Here is a 15,746-nt window from a genome sequence, read left to right as displayed (position 1 = left end):
CCTCTTCTTTACCTATCATGTCTTATACTAATGGGCTAAGGGATAATATTGGTCTGTGTTACTTGCTCTTCAAGGTAACAAAGAGTCTTTGAAAATTCTGATGTCACATGTAAGTAATGCCACAGTTACAGGTTCTTGAGAGTATAAGGAGTTTAAGTTTTGCATTCTGCAGGCAAAATATTGAAGAAAATTCACCCCACCATTTACAGTCTTGAAAGATACATGTCCAGAGAATAGCAGCCGCTCTGTTTTCTCACTTCTCTTGGCTAATCCTCATCTCCTAATCTTTTTTGTATCTTCTTTCAGAACAAGGAACCAACTAAATAGTATACACTGAGTCATTAAGTATATTAGACATTTCAACCACTGTTAATTATCAAACAAGTCACAGTATTGTAGGGACATATAAAACATATAACAATGAGAATGACTCCCATACTCCTTATGTGCCTCCCCTGACTTTGTCACATGCACACATGTGTTTGGAAACACACACACACACATAGACACAGAGCAATGTTTTCTGTACAGTGCTGTTTCTCTTTTTTTGTAGCATGACTTGTGTATGCCAGAGATAGCATCCTATCTGAATTGTACAAGCTCATGGAAGTTCTCAACTATGCAATAAACCTGGCCAAGGAGAAAAATGAGTAACTTATAAACTATAGACCAAATAAAGATTGATACTGGATAAAGAGCCTCTAGTGTGGATAAAGAGCTCCATAGTAACCTATGTTTGAATTTCTCACCTAGGGCCTAATTTAAATATTCAAGTTCTAAAACCAAGTAGTGTCATAATCCTGATTGGACGATTGTGAAAACTAACATTTGTTGAGTATACAGTAATTGCCAGTGACTTGCTAAACATTTTGAGAATCTTAGTTTATCTAATTCACACTAGCCCTAGGATGACACTGCTGTTATCATCCTGATTTCACAGATAATTTTTACATCTAGGGGCTATAGAAGGTAAATACTTATTTCTATATGGCAGAAGTCCTTTGGAATCCAAAGCTAAGCTCTTAGCAATTTATTATTGTTTCTCCTATGTCAGGTTTTTGCTTTGTGTGCTCATTTTTATGTATACTCATTACAGATATGTGAAATCTGGTTATTCTGAGACACTGTCATCTATTTATGGGTTGGCCAGCCAATTAGATCTAAAAAGTGACATACATTCATTTCTTCATATAAGTTTTCATATATATGTGTGTGTATATAAATAATTTACTCATGAATTTATAATTCATCCCAAGATCTATTTTTAAGAAACAATGCTGAGTGCTGACTGAAACAAACATTACATTGTTAGATTCTAAGAGAGAACATAATGTTTAACAGTTGCTAGGCACAATGGGACAGTCTTCTTCTCTCCCAATTTATTAAAGTAATGCCACTTATTGTTTGACTGTGCCAACTATTTCAGATGGCTTTGAATACCGACTTGGTAAGTGCTTTACTGAAACAGTCATTAAGTTCTCCCACTCCTGAGGCAACCAAATTTTTATCTCTCAAGATGAAATAAAAGTGATCTCAATGTTGCCCAAATCAGCATCTGAGAGGGAGGAGAAAGGTCACTCATGAATGGAGTTAAGTTCTGACTACTTTGCAAAAAAGGAAGCAAGTCAAATCGTAAGTCATGCACTGCTGATTTAACGTGTGGGAACAAGAAAGACAGGAAGAAGCTTAGAATGCTGGAGAAAGCTATGTGCCTGCCAGTGTCATAAAATTCTCTTTGTAATTCAAGAAAAAAAGAGTTGTGCTGTTGGAAATAGTCCAAATTTGGCTGCAATAACTTTTTTTCATATATCTTAAAGGGTTATCAGTGGCTCTTTTTGGATTTGAATGATTCTGTAGCAACAGTTTTCCTTTAGAAAGTATAAATTGATCACCATCTGAACTAGAAAATTAGCCTGACTCATCAGTTTGCAAATCGCTGGCACAGGATCAGGGTAGTAGGGGAGGATTAACGTTCATGGGTGGTCTGGCCTGGAAGGAAGAGGAAAAGGTGTTTCCAGGGCAGTTGTCCTTGGCATGTAACTGTTTACCAGTCCTCTTCTTTCCCTGGCCACAAGCAAAGTCCTGCCACTCAGCCTTTCATACTCCAGACTACTCTCTCTCTTCCTCATTCCTCTCTTGATATCCATTGCTGAAGCTGATTTTAAACAGATTTCACAAATGCATGTTGACAAAGAGATTCTCTTCTAAAAAAAAAAATGAATAGTTTGTGCCTTAATTTTTTGATAGAATTAAATGAAAAAGCTCTAAAAATGAGGAAGAGTAACTCAGTGGTTATTTTAAAATTAGGTAACGATGAAAGAATTTAATTTTGTTACTTTTTAAAGATTATTTATTTATTTTGAGAGAGAGAGCAAGCATGAGCAGCGGAGGGGCAGAGGGAGAGGGAGAGAGAATCCCAAGCAGAATCTGCACTGTCAGCACAGGGCCTGATGTGGCACTCGAACTCACCAACCATGAGATCATCACCTGAGCTGAAACCAAGAGTCAGATGCTTAACTGTCTGAGCCATCCAGGTGCCCCATAGTTTTGTTATTTTTTCACGTGGTGAGAAAAGGGGAAGAAATGGGCTCACTCATATACTCATACATATCTTCATCTATCATCTATGTTTATGTTTCAGGCACTATGTATAAATCAGATTTTTAATATTTTTTAAATAATATTTTAAAATTTTTTAAATAATATTTTATTGACTGCCAGTGTGATAAAACATGAGAATTAAGAAGAGAAAGGAAATAGCACCTAAGTTACGGTGGTTTTCAAGAAATGATGATAAAGTAGAAACAGATTGAAAGGTTCAATATGTTTTGGCACAACCCTATATTGGAATATAATGTTATTATCATTATACAAAAAGAGCAAGACTCCAAAAGGATTAAGAGAAAGCAACTTTCTCCTTCTTTCTCTGTGGAAGCTAGTTTTCCCCCATCCCTTGGACAAAATCCAGGGGCAGTCCATGATTCTTAAGGTCACATTCTGATAATAAAAATTTCTTTAGTCACTTTTAGTTCCACTCTAATTTTAATAACTGGAATGACCATTTCCGCAGTCCAAACTCTGAACTACATTTAGAGTTAAAGATGCTTCTCTTCCCCTGCTGAGTGTAGAGACTTCTGGTGGGAAATAGGTGTGGTCAGCTGTCTTCTCCAACGTTCTCTTCTCTTTCTCATCCTATTTCCTGAGCCAAGGCTTCTCAAACCAGGAGAGTGGGGCAGAGAGGAGTAAGTTGTTACTTTATAGGTATTCTTATGACTTGGCATTGACACACTCTGGGGTTAGCGGATACTCCAAATAGTCTCTTTTTTCAAGATTGTTTGGTGTTCTTTGGACGTTGACTGGGGGGATCTCTCAGTAGTGTAGTTCTCTGACATGGGCATAGCACTACTCCCCCAGCTCCTGCCCCTGTTGATATATCTGACAGCTTCTTATTGCTGAGATTTCTTGGAGAGATTTCTAACCCAAATCCCTTCTGCATTATCCATTTGGGCCGCCGAGGATGCCATGCATGTTTGTCACACTAATTAGAGGAGTGTAGTTGCTTCTACTACTGTGCTTTTTATCTCCTGCCACAGACTTTGGCATTTGTTCTTCTCAGGTGGGGTTCACATCCCAGAAAATACATAGCAAATGCTGTAATGTCCTTTCAAACCTCTCTCACTTCTTGAGATAGAAGAGAGCACCTCTTTTTCTTTCCCCTAGCAGGGGAATCACCTGGAATTCAGCAGCCTCCACCAATGAAACACTGTCTCTGGAATTCTTAGTCTAATTCTTTTTATATCTTCATATAAAGTGCATGTTACTCTCTGAGTGGAGTTCATGGATAACTTACATTTTTCCTCCTTGTGTTTTCTATATTTTTTCAAGTTTTCTCTAATAAAATGTCTATCTTTAAATGCTCCCATATAAAGAGTGATTAACACAGTGCTGCATATTTGAACCATTCACTGGCACAAAGGCAGACAATAGTAGTTTCTCACTATAAGATATGTCATAACTTTACATACCCATCCAACACAATTGTATGAATTATGTAGTGCTTTTTTTTTTTTTTGAAAGTTTTCATATGATCCCAACCTGGCATCTTATTTGATCAATGATATCTTAAAGAAGTGATAAGTAACTGCAAAATGGAATGAGATTTTTCTTTCATCCATTTTACAGCAGAATGCAGGTCATTCTAGTTGCAATTTCCCTTTTGCAAACAGCTGCACCAAAGGGTAAAGTATTTAAAGGTCTAATTTTACTTTGCTTTGGTGCAGGGAGGAGAAACTTTGTAGCAATTACCTCATGAGTTTTGAGCATTACATTTGGGAAGCATGATATGATGGACACTGGGATAAGGATTTTTCAAAACATCAAGAAGGTATTTAATTGATAAGTAAAAGGACAAATGGCCTTTTGAGACATGTGTGAAAGGAAAGTGTCTGGATGTACAATTTCAGAGTGGGGTGGGGTGTGCAAGGGTGAGTAACTGATAGCCCAATTGCTTTCAGTCTCTTTCACTTATAAGGGCCTGTATTATCTTAAGAGAATTATAGTTGACAGCTAGGATGAAAACAGGTCATCATTTCCAAATAATTTCACAATCACCCATGTAACAAGAATTCTTTATAAGGTTAAAAAAAAAAACTTATGCTGGCAAATTCAAATAGAACACAAGGCATTTGAAAATGTTTGCCTTATAAAGAGTACCCTAAAGAACAATATGAAGAAATGTCTAATGGTTTTTCTGTGAACTTGTGTACACACATTTCAGACTACCCAAAAATGTATGATTGATAATTTTAGTTAACAATGAAATTTAAATCTATACATGGTTTATGTTTGTCAGTGAAGTAAATCACTAGCCATGCAAAATTTATCATGGTGGTTGGGATTTGCACATACAAAATATAATACCACTAAATTCTTTGCTCTTAACCCTCTGTTGCTTATATCCTAGACCAGTGGTTCACAAACTGTGAACCTTGAACCAGTATCATCATCACCTGAGAACTTGCTAGAATTGTAAATTCTGGGGTCTTACTGAGTTACAAACACTAGGAATAGAGCCCCAAATTTTGTGTTTTAATAAGCTGTCCAGGTGATTCATAAAAATACTACATTTGAGGACCACTGTACCAGAAAAAAACAAAAAAACAGAGTTTAAAATACCCAAGCCCTTCAGTCTTTCCCAGTTAAAGGGCTATGTTCAAAGGTGAGTGAATTGCAGTTTATTAATATTTTGGTGATCAATCCAAGAAGTGAAAATTCTTGCCATGGAGATGGAAAAAATTTATGCAAGATACAAACAAATATGTATCAGTTATGCATCAGACAAGTGTTAGTAGATTCATATATTGTGTAATCCAGGATTCTGAGAAACTTTAACTTTCTCCAGTATCCAACCATAGCAATAAATGCTGATATTCACTTCAAAGATGTACTTCTTTAAGGAATTTTTTTTTGATGGAGCTAGGTATATTTTAACTACCTCAGGCACTTCGGGTGAGAAAAATATGGTTGAGGGAATGAGTTGGTGTACTGAGCTTGTGATCACAGTATGAGAGTGGGACATCATTATAGATAAATATTAAAAGGAACGGAGGAAAAGGTCTAGAATTTGTCCTTTGCAGGGCCTCTTTCTATTTCTGGGACAGGACATTGGCATTTATCCTAGCCAGGAGCTTAAACCTGAGGAATGGAGGGGCATAAGAAGAATGTGTTGTATTGTAATGTGCCACGTAGTGTAATGTGCCATATTGTAATATGGTACAATATGATTTGTATTGTAATGTGTATCTCAACATAAACTCCCAACATAGTATTAAACATCAGAGGAGAGAGGAAAAGGGGAATGAAATGATACAAAATAAAAAATATAAAAAGAATACAAAATTTGTTACACATAGTATGTGATATACCGATTGTTCTGTGACAGTGTAAAACTCACAATTTTTGTTAAGATAAGCTCAAAAACCACAGGTAAACCATGAAGACAAATCCAAGGAGAAATCATACCAAAACAGGCTGTATTCCTCTACCATGTTTCTTTTTGTCCCCATTACTTCTGGTGTTCTGATATCTAAGATGATGTCTATGTGAAATGTGTGGTGCATGAGCCATGTGTAGATTACCAATGGCTGTGTGAGCTGCTTGGGTGGATGGAGGTGCTTGAGGTCCCTGGGAAGGAACAAGGTCATCTCTGGGCCTCAGACACTGTAGACTAAAGATAAAGCAGATGCATGTTTTCCAGATGGTTCTGTTGGGGCCTTTTCACCTCCCATTAGCACTCAGTGAAGCTACTTGGCAAGGGAGAACACTGCAAAATGGTCACGTTGGTCAAATCTAGGAGAGGTATATAACAGCTGCCCTCCTTTCCAATGTTACCAGACCAGTGGTGAAGAAGCACATATAGGACATGGGATACTGAGAATTTTGTAGGATTCTCAATGGTCAGGGAGGAGTATTTACAGTGATGCTCAGGAAGGTTATTGTTTTTGTCCATGAGGCTGTGCCACCGCATGTCAGACCCTCTCCAATTTATTTGTTCAAGTTTAGAAGTTTTGGGCCAGCAGAAAGGTATTATACTGTTGGCAATGAATAGAAGAGGCAACATAGGAACTCCATATACAAGATAGCATGGAATGCAGGGGAGCAATATAAAGTTTACTTGCAAGGAGGAAGTTCACAGTCAAATGGTGGAAGCAGCATGGGAGGGTTTAATGAGGATTACATGCCTAACAGTTTATAGAAAAGTGCAAGAGCTGGATGAGGTAGCAATGATGTTTTTAATCCATAGTGAATCAAATTCAGGAATTCGAGACTATAATCTTGTTTGGAGAAGAACAGATATATATTCAGTCTCCATATAACTTGGTGAATTCTGCCACCTATACAGGTAGTGGATTTTCTTCAGTGTGCCTAAAAATTGTTGCTTGGCACAGTTATTCTGTGCAGCCAAGAGGGAAAAAAAAAACCTCTTTTATTATTATTATTATTATTTTTGCTTTCCCACATAGAATCAGTTTGTGGATTGCATAAACCACAGGATATAATTCTACTATTTCAGCCAGAAACTTTCCCATCTGACCAAGACAATTGCAAATATGCTAAACTTGCTTTAATGAAAAGTCATTCTTTACATAGCTTACATCGACATAAGATGACAAGTCACCACCAGATAAAGGGTTCTTTGTCTGAATCAAACAATAAGCCAGCTCTTCCACAAAAAAAGCCATTCTATTCTGAACTGAATGCTTTTTCAACTAATGCTGTATTCAGGACCAAAACCAAAGGAGGCCCATCTGCTAGGAAGGCCAAAAGCCCATTGTGTGGTGTGTCAGTCCAGTCTGTTAGGGAAATGGTCACTCTAAAACTGTTTGCAATTTAAAAGTGCATATTGAGAATTATGTTAACCTCTATTGACTGACTTCTGTTAAATGCGCCATTAAGAATCCAATTTACCCTGGCTTCCTCTAAAATGTTGTGCTGAGGGCATTCTGATAGGTACATGATGGCGGTCAATTGTCATAGGCTAAAAGTCAGTACCTCATTAGCTCAAACACACCAAGCACTTGTTCCTAACTGTAATGAGGGCTCTCTTGCCCTGGAATTATGGGAGCACTGATAGAATATCACCTCATATGATGATTTGAGGACTGTCAGGCTGAGTCTAGGGGTAAATGCTGATTGAACAAGGCTGAGAGACCCTAGATGGTGAACTCTGACATCACTCTTTGCAAATCTGGCTCTGCGTCTTCTGCTTAGAGTGAAAATTTACAGAGGTTAGAACCCAAGTGTCAAGTCAAAATGAGATGATGAATTAGGTCAATCACTACATGGTAGTCATGCAAGTCACGCTAGTGCTTAGTAAAAAGAACATGCTTTTAATTACTTTTACTGACACTCACATTTATTTTCTTTTGTCATTTAAATCATCACAGGATTGTTAATGAAGTGTCAACCTAAAAACAAACAAACAAAAAATCAGATCAAGAGACAAAACGTTTATTTGGGATCAAAGAATTGTACACAGATTTGGGTAGAAACCTGAATAGTGTCCCAATTACAGGATGTAGACTCGGGGTTTTTATGGGGAAATAAAAGGAAGATTAGTAAGTTGTTTTTGGGAAGAGTTCATTGGTGCTGACAAGCAGGGCTAGGTTTGTAATTTATCGATTGGTCTGACAAAGTGGTCACTAAGCGAAAGTTTACCTTTATCAGTCTTTTCAAACAGGATATTCTTGTTCTTGCTGACTTCTAGGAAGGTTGGCGGTTTGGCCTAGTTCAAAGATTCAGAAAACAGGACATGCAAGGCAGTTGCCCTGAAAAGGCTGCTCAGGCTCCATCTTAAAAAGGCTTTAATTACGTTTTTTCGTAAAAGTTATCAATTCACTGGTTAACTGCAACTTTATTTTCTTTCTTTATAAATGTTTCTTTACCATACTATTGAAAAATAATCCAAAAGCATCTTTGCTAATATTTTCAGGTCCTTTTTCTAATCCTGTCTTTTCAATGATGCCAGCAATGAGATGAAATTGCCCATCCTAATATTATTCATTAGGTAAATTGTAGCTAACTCATTTTTTTGAGAAGTACATGTTGAAAACCTTTCTCAGTATAAATCAACATAAACCAATGTTGGTTTTGTAACTTACTGTATTCTGTGAGGTCAAATTTTCAACGGAACTACTGAATTCCACCTCAAATGAAATGTATCAATCAAATATATCTTCTTCCTGAGTTACTTGAGACACTATTAAAACTCTCCTTAGAATTTTCTTGCCTTCCCCACCACCCAAACAGAATTGAAAAGGTGTTGATCACACCTCAGATCTATATCCATATACTCGAGTGTTTGTCTTCCTTAGGGACAGTTGCAATTTATTTGGATATTTCTGATAGAACTGATTTCACAAAATTTTAGTCATTTTAGTTTCTTTGTTATCTGGAAGTACTGATTCAAAGGCAAACTAGTGTCTTAGAAAAAGTACTAATTTTAAAATATACAGCTTTGGTTTGAATTTCAGCTCTGGCTCTTATTGGCTTTGTTACTTCCAGCAAGCATTAAGTCACAGTGTCTGTAGCTAAATTCTGAGAAAATAATAACAACAATATTGTTCTAACGTGAAAATATTTCATATCCAGTAAAGAGCAGTTCTGTTAGTAGTGGCTATTACACACTCAAGATTTGGAAAACCTGGAGCAGGATGGGAAAATAAACCTAATGGGAATGCCTCTGGTCATTCAGAGCTCATCATGCAAATCCTGGGGTTGATCTGTGACATAGGTTCTGTTCTTTGGAAATCGGTTACAACCTGTGACACTCTGAAATGCATGTCAGGTGGCTGAGTTCTTCTGCAAGAACACTAACCAATCAGAAAGGAATAAGAAAATCTCTGGAAGAAAAAGAATATCATTTTTTATAGATTCCATTATTAGCCAGATAAGTCTTGGTTTTGGTGTTAAAACATAAAAGAAAAAATTTAATCAGGTTATGAAAACAAATATGCCATGTTTCAATTTATTGTCTCTCTGTCCTAAACCTATTCTTCTTTGTCTGCTATGTGATCATAGAGGTAGACTTTGTAAATATTTCTCTTTCACAGATGGCATGATATTAAGCCTTGCCATTTGGAGGGGCAAGGGGGGACAATAGAGGAGGAAGGGATTGTTTTTTTTTCCTTTATGGTTCCAGTGTTCCTCGCTGGTCAGCTTCCTCCAGCATTCAATTCTACCCGATGTTTTCCTCCTGCAGAATGCAGTTTCTCTGGTGCTAGCCTCCTGCAAGGTGTGGTTTGCTCTGACATGCAGAGCACTGTTTCTCCAATGCTGACTTTTGCAGACTGTGGCTTATCCAGATCTTTGTCCCTGCAGCATGGGATGACCAGCAGAACTCAGTGCCCAGCAGCCCTCACTACTACTTTCTCCAGTGTCTTCATAATGGAGTGCTGCTGGTGAGACATCGCCCCTTGGATGACCTCTCCCAGGGCCTCTTATGTGACTTCACATCAAGTTCTGAGGTGCAGCGCCTCCCTGAGAATGACTTCCCTTACTTTACCATTCAAAGAGACGTTTTCCAGCAAAGCCCATTAGCAGGGCTTCTCAGCAAGTTCCTCACCATCCAGAGAACTCTGGCTGAGCCATTCCAATGAGGTCTTGATCTCAGCCCTGGTCAGGCAGGGCATGGGGTGATTGGCCCTCCCTTGGGCATTCTACCTCACCACTTGGGGTAATGGCTTCTCCCTACATCTGCTATTCCTTTACTCTTTATATTTTTCTTTCACTCTCCCTAGTCAATTCCTTATTACTCCTCTCTCTTGTTATTAAGTCTTTATTTTAAATTTCTCTGTTGAAACTACTGTGTGATTTCTATTTCCTAATTGGACTCAGACAGATTTAATAAGCCTCCTACTTTACCTTATCCTACTTTACCTTATCGTTGATGGAAACCATTATGGGGCATCATTAGACCTGAAATCTTGGATACTGAAATAAGAATAAGAATCCCAACAAATTTTAAGTATTTTTTCATTCATTGATAATTATTAAAATAAGAGAACTAATTTGGATATGGTTTCAGAAAGTCATCTAAATTTTAAAAGGGAGCATAACCATTAACGTTATTATTTACCAGAGCTTTTATTTTATATTACTGTGCAGACCCACTCTGAATGTAGCTAGTGCCATTTAATGACTGAATCTGTTATTATTTTACCAGTTGAAGTTTACCCACAACCATAAATCATTATAATTTAAAGAACAGTTATGTGGATTTAAAATCTGTGTTATGTTTTATCTGAGCCCAAAGTATGAGTTATTTAGTAAATAAAATGAATTATAACATATTTCTGATTAAAGTATAAAATACTATTTCCCCATCTTACCTTTCTAAATAAAACTAACCCATGCTCAGTCCATGCTTTTAAAAATATAGTCTTAGTTTATCAGTGTGTAGGTCTATCATTTGTTTTCTGACTAAGGATAAACTCTTTGTCTTTGTTATAGGCCAGTTTTCCTGTTTTTGAAATAGAAATAATAGTTTGTCAAATTAAAAACATATGGTGATTTTATGGGGGGAACCAAGATGGCGGAACAGCATGGAAGTTTTTTGTGTGTCTCACGTCCATGAAATACAGCCAGACCAACACTAAACCATCCTGCACACCTAGAAAACTGATCTGAGGATTAACACAACAGTCTGCACAACCGGAACCACAGAATTCAGCAGGTACAAGGGGCAGAGAGGTGAACTGGGGGAGAGAAAAGCCATGCTGGGCACTGAGCTGCTTTTGCGGGTGGAGAGAGGATGGAGACAGGGCGGGGGAGAATACAGGAAAAACACCCCTCCCCAAAAGCAGCTGGAGAGAAAGTGGAAAATTGGAAACAGCCGCAGGGACTAAACTAAAAAGGGAGAAAGGAGAAAGCAGAGGGTTTAAATTCCATTAAGACTAAACAAGGGGAGCGCAGAGTCTGCAACTCCGCAGCTCAATACCTGGTGGTGCTCTGGCGGGAAGGGCGAATCCCCAGGAGCAGACTGGGGTCCAGAAGGTTCTTCGGCCACACAGGGAAAAGTGGTTCCACTGCTGGAAGGGCATTTGGTAGAGGCTGTTGAGGCCACCTGGTCCCAGGAAACCCCAGAGAACAGCCACATTCGCTGGTGCTGGAACAAGGTCATTAAGGGTGAAGCCTGGTGCCAGATGTGTGTTGTGATTTTCCATAATCCCTGAAAAACTGCTGCTACACCATCTCGCGAACTTTTTCTGGGGCGGGCTGGCCCCCGGCTGCAGTCTCGGGGCACCGGCAGCAGCAGGGTCCTGCAAGCATTCCTGGGTGCAGCCGACATTCGGCCATTGCTCAGTAAGACCCTCCCACAGAGGGGCGGAACTGGTCTAAGCTGCAGTCCTTCAGAACTAAAGGGCGAGGGAAAATAGCCGCATCTGAGACAAAACTCGGGAGAGAGGTACTGCCTTGGGATTGGTCACGGACAGTGAAAAAGCGGGAAGTGGACGAAAGCTGAAGGCAGAGAACGGTGCGTGATTGCTGATCAGGAGAACAGAACAGCCTGAGTAGCTGGGTGACATCATTTTCACCGCTCCAGCTCATGCGCGTACGCACCTATGAGTGCCACAACAATTCACCCAAGTAGGCTAACAGCGCCATCTAGTGGAGAACGGAGCCGTTACACTAAGCCCCGCCCAACTGGGCCAACCTCGCTCTTCAAGAACACAAGTCTCGCGGCCTGCTTAGTTTATGGACTATAAAGCACTTCATAGTCTGACTTCTAGGGGAAAACGAAGTAATTTCAGTCGTATTTCAATCTATCAACAGGTCCATCTATTCAATTTTCTTTTTCTTTCTTTTTTCTCTTTTTCACTTCTTTTTCTTGAATACAGAAAGAGAAAAATCAGTTTTATTTTCAATTTTTATTAAAAATATTTTTCTTTAAATTTTTTTACTATATTTTTTACTTGTGTATAAATTCTTCTGAATTCTATTTTACTTCAATCATTTTATTTTAGTCTACTACAGTGTATTCACTTTTTCAAATTTTCAAATGATTCCTTTTTTCTCTTTTTCATTTCTTTTCTTTTTCTTGAATACAGAAAGAGAAAAATTCATTTTTATTTTTACTTTTTATTCAAAATATTATTCTTTAATTTTTTCTACTATATTCTTTACTTTTGCGTAAATTTTTTCAAATTCTATTTTACTTCCATCATTTCATTTTAATCTACTTCAGTGTATTCAATTTTTTCAAATTCTCAAACGATTTCCTTTTTTTTTCTTTCCCCCTTTTTTCTCTAATCTATCAAACCACTTTCAACACCCAGACCAAAACACATGTAGGATCTAGCATCTTTATTTGACTTTTTCTGTGTGTGTGTTTTTAATTTTTTAATTTTATTTTTTTATTTTAATTTTTCTACCTCATTAATTTCTTTTCTCCCTTCAAAATGACAAAACGAAGGAATTCACCCCAAAAGAAAGAGCAGGAAGAAATGGCATCCAGGGATTTAACCAACACAAATACAAGCAAGATGTCTGAACCAGAATTTAGAATCACAATAATAAGAATACTAGCTAGAGTTGAAAATAGACTAGAATTCCTTTCTGTGGAGATAAAAGAAATAAAAACTAGTCATGATAAAATAAAAAATGTTATAACTGAGCTGCAATCACGGATGGATGCTGCGGTGGCAACGATGGACGAGGCAGAACAGAGAATCAGCAATATAGAGGACAAACTTATAGAGAATAATGAAGCAGAAGAAGAGAGGGAGATTAAGGCAAAAGAGCATGATTTAAAAATTAGAGAAATAAGCGACTCATTAAAAAGGAAGAACATCACAATCATAGGGGTCCCAGAAGAGGAAGAGAGAGAAATAGGGGTAGAAAGGTTATGGGAGCAAATCATAGTGGAAAACTTTCCTAACCTGGGGATAAACACAGACATCAAAATCCAGGAAGCACAGAGGACCCCCAGTAGATTCAACAAAACCCGACCATCCACAAGGCAAATCGTAGTCAAATTCACAAAATACTCAAGCAAGGAGAGAATCATGAAAGCAACAAGGGAAAAAACATCCCTAACCTACAAGGGAAGACAGGTCAGGTTTGCAGCAGACCTAGCCACAGACACTTGGCAGGCCAGAAAGGAGTGGCAGGATATATTCGTGTGCTGAATCAGAAAACTATGCAGCCAAGAATTCTTTATCCAGCAAGGCTGTCATTCAAAATAGAAGGAGACATCAAAAGTTTCCCAGACAATAAAAATTAAAGGAGTTTGTGACCACTAAACCAGCCCTGCAAGAAATTTTAAGGGGGACTCTCTGAGGGGAGAAAAGATGAAAATATAAATAAATAAGTAAATACATACATACATACGTACATACCAAAAGCAACAAAGATTAGAAAGGACCAGAAAATACCACCAGAAACTCCAACTTTACAAGCATCATAATGGCAATAAATTCATATCTTTTAGTCTCACTGTAAACGTCAATGGACTCAATGCTCCAATGAAAAGACATAGGGTAACAGAATGGATAAGAAAACAAGATCCACCTACATGCTGTTTACAAGAGACCCACTTTAGACCTAAAGACACCTTCAGATTGAAAGTAAGGGGATGGAGAACCATCTGTCATGCTAATGGTCAACAAAAGAAAGCTGGAGTAGCCATACTTATATTAGACAATCTAGACTTTAAAATAAAGACTGTATCAAGAGATGCAGAAGGGCATTATATCATAATCAAGGGGTCTCTCCACCAAGCAGACCTAAAAATTGTAAACATTTATGTGCCAAATGTGAAAGCTCCCAAATATATAAATCAATTAATCGCAAACATAAAGAAACTCATTGATAGTAATACCATAATAGTAGGAGACTTAAACACCCTACTCACAGCAATAGACAGATCATCTAATCAAAAAATGAACAAGGAAACAATGGCTTTGAATGACACACTGGACCAGATGGACTCAACAAATCTATTCAGAACATTTCATCCTAAAGCAGTAGAATATACATTCTTCCCCAGTGCACATAGAACGTTCTCCAGAATAGACCATATACTGTGACACAAATCAGTCCTAAGTAAGTACAAAAAGATCAAGATCATACTGTACATATTTTCAGACCACAATGCTATGAAACTCAAAATCAACCACAAGACAAAATTTGGAAAGGTAACAAATACTTGGAGACTGAAGAACATCCTACTAAAGAATTAATGGGCTAACCAAGAAGTTAAAGAGGAAATTAAAAAGCACATGGAAGCCAATGAAAATGATAACATCACAAACCAAAATCTCTGGGACACAGCAAAGACGGTCATAAGAGGGAAGTATATAGCAATCCAGGCCTTCCTAAAGAAGGAAGAAAGATCTCAGATACACAACCTAACCTTACGCTTTAAGGAGCTGGAAAAAGAACAGCAAAGAAAAAAAAAAACCCAAAACCAGCAGAAGACAGGAAATAATAAAGATTAGAGCAGAAATTAATGCTATCGAAACCAAAAAAAACAGTAGAACAGATCAATGAAACCAGAAGCTGGTTCTTTGAAAGAATTAACAAAATTGATAAACCACTAGCCAGTATGATCAAAAAGAAAAAGGAAAGGACCCAAATAAATAAAATCAAGAATGAAAGAGGAGAGATCACAACCAACACAGCAAAAATAAAAATAATAAGAGAATATTATGAGCAATTATATGACAATAAAATGGGCAATCTGGAAGAAATGGACAAATTCCTAGAAACATATAAACTACCAAAACTGAAACAGGAAGAAATAGAAAATTTGAACAGACCCATAACCAGTAAGGAAATCAAATTAGTAATCAAAAATCTGCCAAAAAACAAGTCCAGGGCCAAATGGCTTTCCAGGGGAATTCTACCAAACATTTAAGGAAGAGATAACACCTATTCTCTTGAAGGTGTTTCAAAAAATAGAAATGGAAGGAAAACTTCCAAACTCTTTCTATGAAGCCAGCATTACCTTGATTCTAAAACCAGAGACCCCACTAAAATGGAGAACTATAGACCAATTTCCCTGATGAACATGGATGCAAAAATCCTCAACAAGATATTAGTCAACCAGACCCAACAATAGATTTTAAAAAATTATTCACCACGACCAAGTGGGATTTATACCTGGGATTCAGGGCCGGTTCAATATCCACAAAACAATTAATGTGATTCATCACATCAATAAAAGAAAGGACAAGAACCATATG

General features: G+C 37.6%; 1 long non-coding RNA gene across 1 annotated transcript; it reads right to left on the bottom strand.

Annotated features, from left to right (window-relative positions):
- Positions 1–2,336: 2,336 nt before the first annotated feature.
- On the bottom strand, positions 2,337–12,887 carry LOC113598231 (uncharacterized). The gene is made up of 2 exons (XR_003418882.2): positions 11,498–12,887; positions 2,337–9,401 (listed from the first exon to the last, which is right to left on the bottom strand). It is a non-coding gene; the product is annotated as an uncharacterized LOC113598231 (long non-coding RNA).
- Between the last annotated feature and the right edge of the window lie 2,859 nt (positions 12,888–15,746).

Source organism: Acinonyx jubatus, chromosome C1 (genome assembly GCF_027475565.1).
Source record: "Acinonyx jubatus isolate Ajub_Pintada_27869175 chromosome C1, VMU_Ajub_asm_v1.0, whole genome shotgun sequence".
Lineage (NCBI taxonomy): Eukaryota > Metazoa > Chordata > Mammalia > Carnivora > Felidae > Acinonyx > Acinonyx jubatus.
The sequence above is the reverse complement of the archived record's forward strand: the minus strand, read 5'-3'. Positions and strand labels throughout refer to the sequence as shown.